Here is a 4,957-nt window from a genome sequence, read left to right on the forward strand (position 1 = left end):
GGTCCCTCCCAACCCAAACTGTTCTATTCCTTATCCTTATGGAGCTGGGCCCCCTGGATCCTGTTCTCCCATCACGGATAACCCGTTTGGTTTGTCAGGGGAGAGCTGTTGGTAAGTGCTGGAGAATAAGATAGTTTCTCACTGGGAGAGGCTTGGAGAGGTAAAACACAGATGTGTTTTGGGAGGGCTGCTTGTCTCAGCTGGGGCAGAAAGTGGTTGTTGTGATAGGATGGGTGATGAGCATCCAGACATAAGCAGTGTTGTGCATGGAGCGTGGGTCACTCACCTCTTTGGGGCTCTTGGCACCGGGAGTTTGTTCCTGAAATAGGAGGGGGTCCCAGAGCAATAATGCCAGGATGGGAAACGCAGTCTGCAAACCAAAGCAAGGAAGTGGAATGATGGGCCTGATTTCTCCCTGTGGATAGGAGAGTAAGGGACGCCCGTGCTTCCCAACAGTGCTGGTCATGGTGGGATTGGTGCAAGGACCAGCCACGCCAAGGTACCAACACACACAACCTTTGTCCTTAGCTCATCAGACCCTCAGGGGGAAAGAATTTAGGGAAAGCTTTACCAAGACCTGGGAGTTGGATAGTGGTTAATAACTGGATGGGGACGAAGCATTTAACTGTGCAGGTCAAATGGAACACTCACCCTGGCGTGTGCAAGCCCGGAGCCAACTGCATCTCTCAAGCTTTTGGGATAGGGATGCTGGATCAGCCAGACCTCAGCAGCAAGGACAGGTCTCTATAGCTGCATGTTGTCCATGGCAAAGGTGCTGTCTTTAGGCATGGCCACGAGCTGCCCTGTGCAACCTGAGTGCTGCTACAGAACTGAGTAACAGGGATTTCATGCTCCATGCAGGACATCCCAATCCAGCAAAGCCATTAGGCATGTGCCTGGCTTTTCTCCAGCCATCCACTAAGCCCAGGCTTAAGTAAGTGCCTCGCTGGAGCAGGGCAGGAGCTGACATCAGCACAGCTTGTCCTGAGAAACTCTGATCCCTCAGGATCACTTTCCACTGCTACTGCTCTCACGGGTCATGCTGAGCAGCAACAGCTCCAGGGAGCAAATGAAACCAAGGGGGACCTGTCTCCAAAGACCTTAAGGAAGAAGCTGTTCCCTGTGAGGGTGCTGAGGCGCTGGCACAGGGTGCCCAGAGAAGCTGTGGCTGCCCCATCCCTGGCAGTGTTCAAGGCCAGGTTGGACACAGGGGCTTGGAGCAACCTGCTCTAGTGGAAGGTGTCCCTGCCCGGGGCAGGGGTTGGAGCTGGAGGAACTTTAAGGTCCCTTCCACCCAAACCATTCCATGATCCTACAGTTGTTGCTTTAGGGAGGCTTTGCACATCCTCAGGCTAAGCCAGTACAACACAGCACTGGTAGTACTGGCAGCGGGTTGGAACTGGATCAGGCTTAAGGTCCCTTCCAAACCAAACCATTCCATGACTCCATGATGCCAGCAGAAGTGAGGGAGCAGCTCAGAGCAGAGGGAGCAGCAGAGGAAAAACAAGCTCCAAAACCCATGAGCCAGACTGTGGGGTCCTTCACGAGCACAGAATTCAACGGGGGTTTTGATTTAGCAATTCCCACCAGCTCCTGCCCGGGTTTTGCTCCTCAGCCTTTCCCCTGAGCCCTGTATCCCGTGGTGTTTGCTCTCGCTTTGGAAAGGCAACGTGGCAGCCCAGGCTTCCGGGCTGTGCAGCACATCTTGTCCTCAGTGGACTTCACACACCCACAAACCAGGTAATACACATTGCACAGGGAAGGAAACAGGCTGCAAGGAGAAGTGTGCTCACAAGCTGAGAGGGTTTGGCTTGCACGTGGTGCTCACACCAGCAGCCCATCACTCCTCCTCCAAGGTCTGCAACGCGTCTCCATGCTCTCAGACTGCGTGTGAAAAGGTCCTTTTGTCCCCCCCCCCCTTCAGTTCTGCTGCACCAAAAACAATCCCAGAGAGACAGACAAGGAACAAAGTAAGAAGTGTTTGAGAGTAGATGTGGTTGGGATGAGCTTCCGAGGCGGGTGCTGGAGGTGGGATTCCTCGTGCTGCATCAGCGTCAGTTGGCTCTTCATTTGGGCAGCAGCTTAGGGCCTGAGTGAAGCTGTTCCTTCTCCATCTCCACCTGCAGATGGGATCCAGTGCAGAGCCACGGAGTCCTTCCAAACCCCCAGGCAGGCACTGGCCCTTCCAGGCGTTTCTCAGCAGAGCTTCAGTTGAAAGGCTTCACCAGTTTCATAGCAGCATAGTTCTGCAGGGAGGGAAGAACAAGGGAGACAGGAGCTGATTTGCAGCAGGCACAGCAGGGTGGCTGTGGAGGTGAAACCATCTTCGGGGGCACAGAAGTGCAGATGGAGTGGCAGGACTGATGCTAAGGTCCCAGCCCAGAGACAAGTAAAAGTGCATTCCTATGAGTGAGGGTGGTAAAAAGCCTAAGACACAGGAGGGAAACAGGTCTTGCCTGCTCCTCATACAGGCTACCGATCACAAGCCCCAAGCAGAGAGCACCAGGAGTCACTCCTGGGCTGTGTTTGCTCCTTCCACCAGCTTTGAAGATAAATTCTCATCTCTTCACCCCCTCTTAAGAAATGTGGCACCTCCCCACCAGCTCCATCCCACTGCCCTCATGCTTTTCTTGCAGGTGAGGAGACAACATCTCTGCTCCTGGTGCCCCTTCACCTCTTTGTGCTGTTCCCCCCAAACCCTGAGGCTCTGTTCTCTACCCCAGCCTGACCTCGTATCCTTATTGGTCCTTCTCCCCATGATCCCTCCAAAATGGGTAACCCCATAGAATGGAATCATAGAATCCCAGACCGGTCTGGGTTGGAAGGGACCTTAAAGCTCCTCCAGCTCCAACCCCTGCCCCGGGCAGGGACACCTTCCACTAGAGCAGGTTGCTCCAAGCCCCTGTGTCCAACCTGGCCTTGAACACTGCCAGGGATGGGGCAGCCACAGCTCCTCTGGGCACCCTGTGCCAGCGCCTCAGCACCCTCACAGGGAAGAGCTTCTGCCCAAGATCTCAGCTCAGTCTCCCCTCTGGCAGGTTCAAGCCATTCCCCTTGTCCTGTCCCTACATCCCTTGTCCAAAGCCCCTCTCCAGGTTCCCTGGAGCCCCTTTAGGCCCTGGAGCTGCTCTAAGGTGTCCCCTTGAGGAGCCTTCTCTTCTCCAGCTGCCCCAGCCCAGCTCTCTCAGCCTGTCGTCTCTCTCATGCTCTCTGCCTGTTGGGTTGGACCCTTTGGAAACAGGTCCCGTGCATCCACCCATCACACCATGCCCTGATGTTTTCTGGAGAGTGCTGCTTTCCACGAGCCAAAACCTGCACCCAGGATCATACCAGCTGGGTCAGAACATCAAGAGGATTGTTCTCAAGCCCTGCCCCATCCTGGTTTAGTATAGACCTAGCCTGCAGGTCCATGGACTATCTCCAAAGCATCTGCCAAAGGCAACGAAGAACAGTAAACCTATTGTTGAACCTTTGTTCTCTGCCTTGTCTGCATCCCTCAATGCCTCAAGCACCTCCCTCAGCATCAGCATTTGGTGTGGGGTTTGCTCCTCAGAGCAGACACCCCAGGCAAGACCTTCCTGTGCCTGTGTGCTGGGATCTACTGTCCCTGTTAGTGCACAGTGAAGTATGGGGCTCATGGCAAATGAGGTGTCACAGCATTTTAGCCTATGGTATGTGCAATTCCTTCCTTGAGAGAAGATGACAGCACTGGGAAAAGCATAAGCTGTGTAAACTCTGCTTATCAAGACCACAATGAAATACAAAGACTCCTGCTTAGGTCATTTGGAAAGAGCTCTATTTAAAGTAGCTCCAATTCAAAGACCCACAACCACATACCAGGCAGTTTGGAAGTCCCTCCTCAGCATATTGAGTCTAATTGGTACAGGATGTTCTATCACCCTGCCACTTTAAAGCAAAGCAAGTTTGGAAACAGCTCGTAGTGCCTGTTACCCACAAGACTGTTGGAGGAATGGGGGAAATAGAAGGGGAAAAGCCCTAAAAACACAACAAAAGTCAAGTCTAACCAATGGCATCTTGATAAATTAAAACGTGTAGCAAACGAGGAGGCAGTTTGCCAATGAGGATTTCTAATAACACCATAAATCAAGCAAGCAGCGTCAGGGCACTGTACCAGAAGGCATTAGAAAGGCCTCCAGTGACATATAACCTTCAAATTCATTATCCATCTATTTGTGTCTCAGAGCCTATCGTCCAAACCACTCCTTGTTGGATGCTTTGACTGGGGGTAGAACGGAGGGTAGCAAGTTGTGTGTCCAGCTCAGGCTCTGTACTAACAGAGTGCTGAAAGCCAAGCAGGATTATCCATCAGCACAGGGAGGGGGCTGTAATTGGAATTGATGGCAATGGAAACAAGGCTGGGCTTGCAGAGCACAAGCAGAGCTTTAGAAGGTGGTAAACATCTGCATGGTGCTGCAGATCAGAGCTGGCTCCAGCTGAAGGAGTAGTACATGCTCCTGTGGTGGCAGCCACAACGTCTTCACAATAAGCACTGCTCTGGGGACACGACTTTGCTGCCGTGTTCCCTGCGTGTTACAGAGGCAAAAACTGCTTCAGACTCAAACAGGGGAGATTTAGGTTGGATCTTAGGCAGCAGCTCTTCCCTGTGAGGGTGCTGAGGCGCTGGCACAGGGTGCCCAGAGAAGCTGTGGCTGCCCCATCCCTGGCAGTGTTCAAGGGCAGGTTGGACACAGGGGCTTGGAGCAACCTGCTCTAGTGGAAGGTGTCCCTGCCCGGGGCAGGGGTTGGAGCTGGAGGAGCTTTAAGGTCCCTCCCAACACAAACTGTGACTCTATGATTCTAAACCCATGAGTTTTACAACCTTTTCTTCTGCCCTTCCACCCAACCATCCCCCCAGCAGAAGGCAAAGCTCTTCTCAGCTATGGCAACGTTGGATGAAAAGTGCATCAAAGCCACTGGCCCTTCCCAAAAAGCCCCA

This window comes from Nestor notabilis, unplaced genomic scaffold (genome assembly GCF_000696875.1).
Source record: "Nestor notabilis isolate BGI_N333 unplaced genomic scaffold, ASM69687v1 scaffold3150, whole genome shotgun sequence".
Lineage (NCBI taxonomy): Eukaryota > Metazoa > Chordata > Aves > Psittaciformes > Psittacidae > Nestor > Nestor notabilis.